Consider the following 12,751-nt stretch of genomic DNA (forward strand, 5'->3'; position numbering starts at 1 on the left):
GAGATAATATTAAAATGTTTATTTGCAGTTGTAATTGAGGGGCAGAAAAGGATGTTTTGCAAAGTGCGTATTGGGCCAGGAATAGAGAACAGTATAGAGTTTTTAAAAAATAGATGGATATATATATATATATGCCTAACTTGGAAAGCTTTAAAAATAAATTATTTTTCTCCTAAGGAATAATACCTCTTTGACTATTATTAACTTGAGATATTTTTCTGAGAGTTAAGGAAGCTTTCTGTGCAGTATTAATTAGTCTAAATATAGCTCACTTGCTGTTTCCAAATGGAGATCAAAAACACTATAGACCCAGAGACCTCTTTTCTTTGCCATTTGAGGCTCCTACGACTTTCATTGGCTCCTCCTCTTAAAGCACAACCAAGGTCATCTTTAAGGAAAATGAGGTGACACCATAAGATGATGGGTGACAAACAAACGTGTGCATGTGTGTTTCTAACATCTCTAATTCCCTTATAGTGGGTGGGTGAAAAATGATATCTTGATTTCAGTGAGGCTTTTGACAAGGTCCCTCATTATGTTCTGGCAGACAAACTGGCTGAGAGTGTATGAGTCACCTAAGGTCACCCAGCGGATTTCCACGGCCAAGAGCGGGGAATTGAACCCCAATCTTCAGACACTCAAACTACTACACCATGCCACCAAACTACCAACCTCAAACCCCACACATTCATACTTCCAGGCAGCATTTTACTCCCCCCTCAAATCTCACGTACAAACACACCTAGGCAGCAATATTGCTCCTTCAAATCCACCCCTAATATACATAGACCCTTGAATCCCCCCTCCAGATTAAGTTAGGGTCCTGAGCCTGTCCTGAAAGCATCAGGGGAAATTGGATCACCAAGGGCTTGATCCCACTATGTTTATCTCCGAATTGTGATTCAGGGCATATGACCCTAGTTCCCACTGGAAATCCATTCTGATCCTCATTGGATCAGTTCCAGTGGGAATAATGTGGAGCAAACGCAAAAAGCCCAGGTTTTTTTGGTAGCAGTTGGGCCCATTCCCACTTACTGAAAAATCCGATTCCTGATCTGGCTCCGCTCTGGTATGCTAATCGATTCCAAAAGGTCCCTCATTCACACTATGAATTGGGACCTTTTGGAATCACTGTTTTTTTTGGCATAATTCTCATCCCCATTAGTTGGCACCTGTTCCCTGGCCTGGCTTTGGCCCCTTCCCCAGTCTCTGTGTTCCCTCCCCCCAGCCTGACCTTGGCCCCTTCCCCAATCTCTGCACTTGCCATGGCCCCTTTCCCAGTCTCTGTGCTCCCTCCCCTGGCCTAACCTTGGTCCCTTGCCTGGTCTCACCCTCTGTTCCCCGGACTGTCATCCAGCCTGGATCTGCTGCTCGAGCTGGGGGAGGGAAACCGGTGACAGCCCCAGCAGGAAGCCCTGAAGGCACCACCGCTCGGGGAGATGGAGGGGGACCAGGCTCAGAGTCCAGGGGCCGGGGCCGGGGCAAGGAGCAGGTGGGGAGACCTTCCTTTAATAATAATAATAATAATAACAACAATAATAATAGATTTTATTTGTATACCATTTTTCCCTAGATCAAAACGGTTTACAGACTATAAAACTATTAAAAACATCTCATAAAAATAGATAAAAGCAAGTAATACAATTATAAAATACAATCATTCATAGGGTAAGGCAGAGAATCGATGGCTCAACTTCATTCCTTGGGGGGGAAGGCTTGACAAAAAAGAAAGGTTTAAGCCTCTTTTTAATTGTTTCTAGGGGGGTCATGAGACGGAGCTCCTCGGGGAGACTGTTCCAAATCTGCGGGGCTGCCACTGAAAAGGCCGTCTGGGATGTGGAGACATATTTGGAAGATGGAATCTCCAACAGATTCTTCCCGGATGTTCTGAGTGTGCGGGGTGGATTGTGTGGGGAGATGCGGTCCCTTGAGTAACTCGGGCCCAAGCCATGTAGGGCTTTATAGGTAATAACCAACAACTTGCATTGCGCTCGGAAGTGAATGGGCAGCCAGTGAAGATTTTTCAGAATAGGTGTTATGTGGTCAAACCTGGATGCGCCAGTGACCAGTCTGGCTGCCATGTTTGGTACTAACTGAAGCTTCCGGGCTTGGTACAAGGATAGCCCCATGTAGAGCGCATTACAGAAATCTAAGCGAGAGGTTACCAGAGCATGTACCACGGTTTCAAGGTCCCTTTGTCTCTGCTGGGCCAGGCCCCTCTCACTACTCTGGAGCACGTGCAGTGGCAGCTCTTCCGGGAGGACCTCTTGGCCCTGGACCCACTCCAGTGGCAGCGGCACGCCAATGGGTGAGTCACTCCGCGGGCACCGGGCTGGAAGTCAGTGGTGCAGTGGATCAGAGGAGGAGGAGGGCAGAGACGGCGCCCACCGCCGACTCTCACCATCTATCTCCCGCATCCCTCTCCCAGCACAGGTGCCTGGGCCCACAAGAGGCCTGCAGAGGGGGTGAAGGGCAGAGGAGGGCAGCCACTGCTTGCGGGAGCTGGGTCTGTGGGGAAGGCCAAGCGGAGAAGAGGAGGACGGAGGCAAGGCCGGGGGGGAGTGAGTGCAGAGACCAGGGAATGGGCCATGGCAAGTGCGGAGACCAGGGAAGAGGGCAAGCAAGGCTAGGGAACAGAAACGTGGAGGCCGGGGGAGGGAGCTGGGAGAAGGAGGAGGAGTACGGGGGAGACTTTCTTTTAAAAATAATCAAAATTAATCAAAATATCAATAGAATGGCTAAACTGAAAGTAATTGCTTGACCAATCTATCCATTTTGCGATTAATTTTTTTTTTAAAAAAACCAAAAGACGCACTGGATGTGTGTGTGACATCTCTAGGGATGGATGGAACACACCCCTCTGCCATTTGTCCCTCTCCTCAGAAATAATCTATTCTGATTTGGCATTCCCACTGTTAGGAATCGTGTCGGAATCGATTCTTTCCAAAAGAACCTCAAAATAACTGCTACCAAAAAAGCCTTGGCTTTTTGCATTTGCTCTGCATTATCCCCATTAGAATCGATCCAATGAGGATCAGAATTTATTTCCAGTGGGAACTAGGGTCATATGACCCAAATCATGATTTGGAACTAAACATAGTGGGAACAACCCTGTTATTTTGAGGTTCTTTTGGGAAGAATCGATTTTGACGCGATTCCTAACAGTGGAAATGCCAGATCAGAATTGATTCTTTCTGAGGGGAGGGACAAATGGCAGAGGGGTGTGTGCCATCAATCCCCAGAGATGTCTCACACACACACCCAGTGCCGTCTTTTGGGTGTTTTTTTTTTTTTAATTTAATTGCAAAACGGATAGATTGGTCAAGCAATTACTTTCAGTTTAACCATTCTGTCGCTATTTTGATTAATTTTGATATTTTTAAAAGATGTCTCCCCCGTCCTCCTCCTCCTCCTCCTGGCTCCCTCCCCTGGCTTCTGTGCTCCATTCCATGGCCTTGTCTTGCCCCCTTCCCTAGTCTCCATGCTTGCCATGGCCCCTTCCCTGGTCTCTACACTCCCTCCCTGTGGCCTTGCCTCCGTCCTCCTCCTCCTTCTCTCCTCTCAGCCTTCCTCACAGACCCAGCTCCCGTGAGCAGCGGCTCAGAGCATGCGGCTCACTATGTCAGTGGCCATGCCAGGTGGCACAGTGGGACATGCAGACAAACAACCCCCCATTGTTGTAATGGAGGGTGCTGGATCTTCTGGGAAGTTCTCATCTTCTAGGAAGATCCAGAGAAAAAGATACTGTACTCCATTTTAACGATGTCATACCTCATGTTTGGTGCTGAACTGGCTGGATGTTGTCCGGGCTGTTTGCACCAGAACTGGGGTTAGGGCAGTGGATCATCTGGACTCCCTGCTGAGAGGATGGTGTTGTGGGGAGATGTTTTATTTGGCCTGTGTAGACAGGGCTAAGGTCTAAATTAGTTCCAACAGAAACATTTTGCAGTACTTTCACAATTATTCTTCATGAAATAGTCACCGTTTTGTCAAAGAGTCTACAGATTTGGCCAGATCAGTACCTTCAGGGGTAAGGCTGATAGCCTTACTGCTACTCACAGAAATCTGATGGGATACCAATCATCACATTATTTATCATTTCTCAGTAAATCAGCTGGAATTTTGAATCTGAAGGAAGGAAGGAAGATTATGATAGTGAACAGAGCTTCCAACAATCCTATGGCCAGGAGCCAAAGAGCTTCATGTATGTCTAAAGCATTTCCATGTGTGCATGGAATCTGGCTCTATGTTCTCTTCTTGCTGCAGCTGCTCACAATGTGTTGGATACCACTCTGGAGGGAGCACAGGGGCTACAATGTTTTCAGCACCCTAAAAAGAAAAATGTAGTGGAAACTTTGAGATTCCTGCCTAAACATTCACTTATTCATTTTATCTCCAGCTCTTTCTATAGGCTCCAGGAAAAACTATATAACATATTTGTTGGAGGGAAGAAGCTTTAAGAATATTTTAAAAACATACCATGTAAAACTCAAGGTAGGTGCGCAGTTGGTGTATCAGCCGAAGCTGGTACCAGGCGCTCCTGGCCATTGCATCCACTTGCGATGATAACTGTAGAGATGAGTCCAGGAGTACTCCCAAACTGCAAACTTTGTCTTTTAGGGGAAATGTGACCCCTTCCAGGACAGGTTGATAAATCTCCATCCCTGGACCTGGGGTACCTATCACGAGTACTTCCGTTTTCTCTGGATTCAGCTTGAGTTTGTTCTCCCTTGTCCAGCCCATTACTGACTCTAGGCAGGCATCCAGAGGAGAGATGCCGTCCTTAGTCACTGTATCAATTGGAGACAGAGAGATGGGATCTGGGTGTCATCGGCATATTGATAACACTGTGCTCCATGTCTCTGGATGATCTCTCCCAGCGGCTTCATGTAAATATTAAATAGCATGGGGGATAGTAAGGCGCCCTGAGGGATGCCAGATGTCAGCTCTCTCTTAGAGGAGCAGCTATCCTCCAGCCTCACCATCTGGAATCTGCCCAAGAGGTAAGAATGGAACTACTCGAGTGCAGTGCCCCCTAGCTCCCTCAGGCATTCCAGAAGGATACCATGGTCAATGGTATTGAAGGCCACTGAGATGTCCGAGAGCACCAACAGGGTCACACTTCCCCTGTCAATGCACAGATGGAGCTCATCGACTAAGGTGACCATGGCAGTTTCAACTCCGTATCGCGCCCTGAAGCCAGTTTGAAATGGGTCCAGATAATCTGTTTCATCCAAGACAGCTTGGAGTTGGAAGGCGACTGTCCTCTCAATCACTTTGCCCAAGAATGGTAAGAGGGAGACCGGTCTATAGTTATTTCTCAACAGGGGATCTAGGGAGGATTTTTTCAAAAGCGGTTTCACTACCACTTGTTTCAATATAGATGGAAATATTCCCCCTCTGAAAGGATGCATTTATTATAAGTTGTAGTAATGTTTTTATTGCGTCTCCTCCCTGAACGGTCAACCAGGATGGGCAAGGATCGAGAGGGCATGTCATCTTCCTTACACTTCCAAGGAACTTGTCCACTTCATCGGTATTTACAAACTCAAAATGATCCAGTTTAATACATTCCACAGAGTCACTGGATACCTCTCTTATTGATTCTGTTGTAATGCCGGCGTCAAGATCAGCCTATATCTGAGAGATTTTATCTGCAAAGCAGTCATTGAAAGTGTCACAGCATCACATAGAGCTGGAAGAGATCAGAAGGGTCATCCAGTCATCCCCCTGCTATGCAGATGGCCATCTGGCCTCTGTTTAAAAACCTCCAAAGGAGGACACTCTGCCACACTCTGAGGTACCATATTCCACTGTGTCAAACAGCTCTGACCATCAGGAGGTTTCTCCTGAGATTTAGGTGGAATCTCTTTTCTTGTATTTTGCATCCATTGCTTCTTCTCCTAGTCTTTGGAGTCATGGAAAACAAGCCTGTTCCCTCTTCAATATGACACCCCTTCAAATATTTAAGCGTGACTATCATGTCCCCTCTTAACCTTCTTTTCATCAGGCTAAACATTCTCAGCTCCCTAAGCCACTCCCCATAGGGTATGGTTTTCAGACACTTCACCATTCTAGTCGCCCTTCTTTGGGCACGTTCCAGCTTGTCAACATCCTTCTTGAATCACGGTACCCAGAACTGGACACAGTATTCCAAGTGAGACCTCCCCAAGGATCTTAAGGTTCCAGTAGGCTCATATAAATAGACATTACACTTGTCCCTCCACATTCACTGGTGTTAGAGGCACAGGACCCCTGTGAATGTGGGAAATACCGCAAATAACAAAAACACTATGTTTTTACCTGAGAAAACACCTCTCTAGGAATCTCTAGGTCCTCCAGTGCAACTCTGTGGTCAACATCTGCCAGACATTAACTATATAATTGCTCTGGAGGAGCTACAAATGTCTAGTGGAGTGTTCCCTTTAGGAATCTCTAGGTCCTTTGGTGTGGCTTTTTTTTAAAGTTGACCATAGAGTTGCACTGGAGGGCCTAGATATTCCTAGAGAGAATATATTAATAAAATCCCTGAATAATCAAATCCACAAAAGTCAAAGCCGCAAATGTGGAGGGACAAGTGTATATCTCAGATAGTCTGGACCAAAGCTTATTACACTTGTTATACTATTTCTTTCATTTCAATATATAATCATTTTTGTGAAGTTTTTGTTTCTTTCTTTTAAAAAAATCTTCACATTAAGTTTTTGTTACCTTACAAAACAATACATTTAAAATAATCTGAATAAATTTCCTTTATACTTAGCAAAGGATAGCTATCAGATTGTGGACCCAGTTCAGCCTTTATTTGCCCCTTTGGCCTATGGAGAATTCTGGCCTGTTTAAGACCCACCCCTGGCGGCTAGTAGACATTGGTATAAAATGTATACCCAGACATGTGGCTGTGTCGTGGAGGCAACAACAAGTGACAATAAGGCTTCTCAGTGGGTGGCTTGAGCATCTATGGATCCCTCAAGATGATGTGAAAACAAAGCAGACTTGTTCCATTTGAGTCACTGAGCAGTCAATTCTATCAGAGCTTTTTATGTGCTCACATCTCTATGGAAGCGAATCTGGACTCTAAGAAAACCAAGCAGAGGTGAAAAGCAGTTTTGTGTTTTGTTTTAAGGGCTGCAAATGTTACAACCCTTTGTTGGTACATCCAGGAGATCGGGATTCTTTTACAATGCCACAGAGGTTACTGGGACATAGCTGGGTCATGTAATGCAGCTGTCACATCATGCATCAAAATGTTTCAGAACTTCCTGAGAACCTCTCAGCTGAGATGTGTGTGTGGGATTAGCTTTTGCAGTAGAGTTGCCAGGTATCTGTTATGGTATGGTATGTCTCTGAGGGCTGGAAATAAGGGATGAAAGGATGGCAGGTGTCCCTTATTATAAGAGAGGTCTCTTTTTGGGGGGTTGGGAAGCTTTTTCTTTCATACAGAGCAAATGCAATGCCTGCATTTTGGGGTCTGAGCCCTTCAAAAGGGCAGTAATGTATGCACCACTTAATTTATGAATGTGGACAATATTTTAATTTTACAGAGAAATACATGGCTAGGTTATTTGTCATCAATACTTGTTATTTTGGTAGAACACAAACTATACTATATTTTACTATACTATATACTGTACTGTACTATAAGCTCTGGGGTTTCAGTAAGATTTTAACTATGGGAGGAAAAGAAGGGGGGCCTTTTTGTTGTTGTTGTTGTTGTGTTCAAGATGTTTCCTACTTACAGTGACCCTAAGATGCAACTTTCACAGGGGTTTCTGGGGCTGAGAGTATGCAACTCCTCCAAGATCACTCATGGCCAAGTGGGGAATCAAAACCTGATTTCAAGAGTCATAGTCCAATGCTCAAACCACTATACCATGCTGGCTCTCAATAAAAATCTATACCTCCCCAATATTAGCTAATTCCTCTTCCCCCTCTTGCAATGTAGCCTTGTAAAAAAAAATATATGGTCATCCCTCCCAATTCGTGGGGCATCTGTTCTGGACACCACCACCACCACCACCACCACCACCTGCAAATCCAAAAAATCACACATATCCAAGCCCCATTGATTTTTTTTTAACTTAATCTTTATTATCGTAAAGTCTACACATAGTCCATCAAAGAAAGAAAAATAAATGAACAAAAATTTGCTCCTTTACATTTAGGTTATAAACATCCATGCAGATCTGTAATCTTCAGCAGTCTTCTGTGTTTGTAAATTTCATAACATTATTGCTCCCATAGAACTGTTTTGAATATCATTTTACATATAGTCTATTTGTCTTGTGTTTCCTATCATGACGTATTCATTCTTTATTGCTAATCCAAACATAATGAAGTTTATGAAATATATCCCCCCCCCCTTAATATATCCATTTAACAATGAAACAGTACCTTATAGCATTTCTTCTTTCATATCCCATCTTACTGCTAGGTATTTTTTGACTGAGCCCCATTCTTTTTCTGTCTTCTCTTTGGATTTGTCATTAATTAGTGCTGTTAAACAGTCCACATCTTTAACTTCCAATACTTTAAAGAACCATTTATCCAAAGTAGGTATGTATGTTGATTTCCAGTTTTTAGCTAATAAAATCCTTGCACAAGTTATTAAATTTAAAATTATCCTCCAATAACGTCTTTCATATACAGAATCTATTACTGAGGTCATGTTTAGTAAATACAGTTCTGGCACAAATGGGAAGTCAATATTTAACATTTGCTTAATAGTATTATGTATACTTAACCAAAAGTTCTTGATTTTAGGGCATACCCACCCCATATGAATATAGGAACCTCTTTCTTTTTGACATTTCCAGCAATTGCTATCTTTTAATTTATATATTTTAGCAATCCGCACTGGAGTGTAGTACCACCTATTTGTAACCTTTATATAATTTTCTATTAAATCCTGTGAGGCTGTAAATTTGTTGGATTTCTCCCAGGATGATTCCCAGTATTCTAGTGGGATGTCACGTCCAATCTCTTCCACCCATTTTATCATATGGGTTGTTATTGTCTCCTGTTCTAGATCTCTATGTGAAAGCAACAAGCCCCATTGATTTTAATGGTGGTGCGTATCTGTGCGAGCACCTTTTTGTCCCTCCCTGCTTGCCATTCGCAAATGATCGAGACCATGGACTTCAAAGTCCGCAAATCGGGAGGAACAACTGTACTTACTAAGGAGGGATAACAAACTCTCTGCACCCTCTTCTTGTGTAATAGAGTGCTGTGTTTATGCTTCATCTATGGGGATGATATCTGAACTTTTGCAGGTAATTTTAACATAATTTAGAGGAAGATGGGCCAAACCAATACTGTTTAGTAGATATGGCTGGTAACTGCACATTGCCTTTATTTTTCTTACTTGAATTTAAAAAAATTGTTCTCAGATCTTGTTACACAGGGTCCTCTGACATCTGCTTGATTATGCTTTGGTTATTTCCAGGTATATTGCAGCTACCAGTCTCCATGAGTATCATTGTTCTCTCTGTCCACTTATTCACTCTAACAAGCACTGAAGACCCAGAGTGCTGAGTTCCTTTAAGTGGGTGAGCTGGGGACTGAAGCCAACACTTCAGGTATGTGAGGCCAACCAAATGCTAGGAAACATAAGCAGAAAGGTGAAACTGCACTCATGTCCTGGTTATGTTATTCCTGCCGCCATCTGGTTGGCCATTGTGGAAGATATTGGACTCAATGGCTGGGACTAAGCTATTCCAGCAGGTCTGGGGACCAGGTTTTTTGCCTCACCAAACTACAGTCCCCTGGATTCTTATAGGATGAAGCTGTGGAAATAACAGTGAAATCATAGTGCTCTGTAGTAGTGTGAAAGTGGGAGTGGCTAAGACTGGCAATGCAATTCAGTCTCCCACGCCCCTGAAAAAGGGCAGTCCAGAGACTTGGGTACATCATTTCAGGGGACCGTAGGCATCCACAAGGTTGTTCTTTGCCCATCCTTGTGATATGTCATCAATTAATACCTTCCAACTGACCTGATTTGCCAGGGATAATCCCAATTAATGCTCTGTTGTCCCACCTTTTAAGTTGCTTTAAAAATGTCCCAGTTTCTCTTGCTTCTTCCCTCTTTCCCTCTTTGTCCTCCGCTTCCGTACATTGGTACAAACACATGTTCAAAGTGCAGAAACAGTTTGCATTCAATTAACTCAGGGAGAGGGGGGCAAAATCTTGCCCTTCCCTGTAAGTGCAGGCAAAAACAAATTGCTACAATTTTTCCTAGCTTGTGTTTCCTTCCTCATTAATTGCCATCTTGATCACATTCTGATGTTGTTTGGCCACATATGTTCCAGTTTTTATCTGTGAAATGTCAGAAGATATGTTGATTTGGCCCAGCACTGTTTTTTTCTTACATTTTTATGGCCTATACTTCACCAGTGAGCTTCCTCCCTCCTTCTGTTCTCCCTGAGTGGCATGAATTTGCTCCACCATCCTGCTCTTGCCACCCCAATCATGATTTATCCTGGAGTTATGGATTTCCCATTTTCTGCCTTTCCAGTTTTCCTAATTGGTTCCATCTCTGGGATCTGGAGCCTTTGCTAAGTTGCCTCATGAAGTCTGATGACAATTTAGGAAGACTTATTCATCTGGTAATCTTCGGGGGGGGGGGGGGAGATAGCAAAAATACTTCCAGTGACCTCCTAGTGTCCCAATCTCCTTTCTGTTCCTTCCTGTACAAGGTGTGTATCTCAGCCCTTTTTTTAGGAAGAACAGTCTTGTGGTAAGAACTATTTTGAAATCTTTGTATTCACTAGGAATAGAAAAGCCCTTTCCAAAAACCAAACAAGCTCACATGCAACACTGTAAGACTGTGTCTGGAATGACAAACACAGGAAATTAAATGCAAAACTAGGTTACAATAGCAGAAAGTATCAGACTGAAATCAACCCAAACAAGGGCGCACACAGTTTGAATGTTCCTTTCCCTCTTCCCATTACAGTTCTTCCATGGCTTCCTAGAATTGGTCTGAATTTCAAAAGGACTATTTAACACTTGAATGCACTTTAGTAGCCAGGTGGGGCATTTGTCTGACTACGTTCCCCCATCCTTGCAGCCTTGCCATTAATTTGCAGTACATCATTTAAACTCTTCCATCATCAAAAAAAACATGGGAGAAGCCCAGCTAGGCTAGACTAGTGGTCTGTTTAACCCAGAGGTCTGTTCTCACAGTGGCTAGTCAGATGCCAAAATTGGAAGCTGGGGAAAAGGACAGGAAGACTATGGCACCCCCTCCCCATGTGTCTCTTCACAAAAAATTTAATAAATAAAAATAAATAAAATCTTCCTGGCAACTTTTTAAAAGGCTCAGTTTATATGAATGGGACTTTTCTCCCCCCCAGACCTAATTGTCAACTGGCTCTAAAGGAATTGCATTCACCAAAAGACTAGGGACATTATCACACGGGAGGAATGTCTCTCAATTTCGAAAGAAAAGAAAATAGGGCCAATTTGAAAATGAATGTTATCACGCAGATGGTTATCAAATGCACAGAAGAAGTCAGCACCCATCCCAAAGCCAAAGTAGTGTGAATGCAAAATAAATTATCATATGAGTATGTACCCTTCGTAGTCTACAATTTGAATTAACATCCCTGCACATGTGCAGTGAGGTCGGAATCGGATCATGACCTTTTTACACTTCCTGCTGGGCTTGCCTCTGGTTCCTGTAGTTTTGCCTTGTTTCACGTTATTTGTTCATTCATTACCCTTTATTTCACATTATTTATGCAATTCACTTTATTTGTGCATTCATTGCCCCTTATTTCACGTTATTTAGGCCATTCACCAATTCAAAATCAGTCCAAAGCAACCTTGTACTTGGTTTGAGCATTGGACTATGACTCTAGAAAGAAGGGATTGAATCTCACTGGGTGACCTGGTGCAAGTCACACTCTCTCAGCCTCCTCAGAAAATGGCAATGGCAAACCCCACCTGAATAAACCTGCCAAGAAAACCCTGTGACAGGGTCGCGAGAGAGAAAGAGAGAGCCCTTCCCTCCAGTTGGAGAGAATGAGTTTGCAAAAGGAAAGAGACAGAAAGGGCTGAGAGGAGGAGGGAGGAAGTGTGTGTGTGTCTCTCTCTGGGGAGGGCTGCTTCATCCCCAAAACAGCATCAGAAGTACTCCGAGAGGCTGAGATAAAAGTCCCCCACACCCGGAGGGAGGGAGGGAAAAATTGCAGCCAGCAAAGGAGCTTGGGAATTGTAGTCTGATTCGAAGGCAATCCAAGGATGACTGAGACATGCGTTCCATACTTGCCAAATTTGAATTGAATGCAACTTTGGAGTGGAACAGAATTTGTAAATTCTGTATTTCCCTGAATTTACATATCTCTCGGTTGACCCTGGATTGGGTTCAAATTGACATAGCATTGATTTCAATTACGTGTGATAACTTCTTGCACAATAACATGAATCTGCATGAGTGCATCCGGGATCACACTGCATTGACCTCCCAATTTCCCTCATGTGATAATGACCTAGCAGTTCACTTCTCCTGGTTTAAATGGATTGAAATGGGTTTCACTGTCATTTTGAAATTTCATGTTTAGTAGGGTTTTGCATTTTATTCCCTTACTACCCTGAAATATTGAATTGGACAAAATTATTCTCAAAATCCTGCAACATCTATACTCAGGACAAGACGGCACTGTCAGAACAGTGAAGAAACAACACGGTTCCCAATTGGCAAAGGGGTCAGGCAAAGCTGCAAGACTGCATTTTATCACCCTAATTGTTC

Source organism: Sceloporus occidentalis, unplaced genomic scaffold, assembly GCF_023333645.1.
Source record: "Sceloporus occidentalis isolate IW3139 unplaced genomic scaffold, rSceOcc1.0.p SCAF_4, whole genome shotgun sequence".
In the NCBI taxonomy this organism is placed as follows: Eukaryota; Metazoa; Chordata; class Lepidosauria; order Squamata; family Phrynosomatidae; genus Sceloporus; species Sceloporus occidentalis.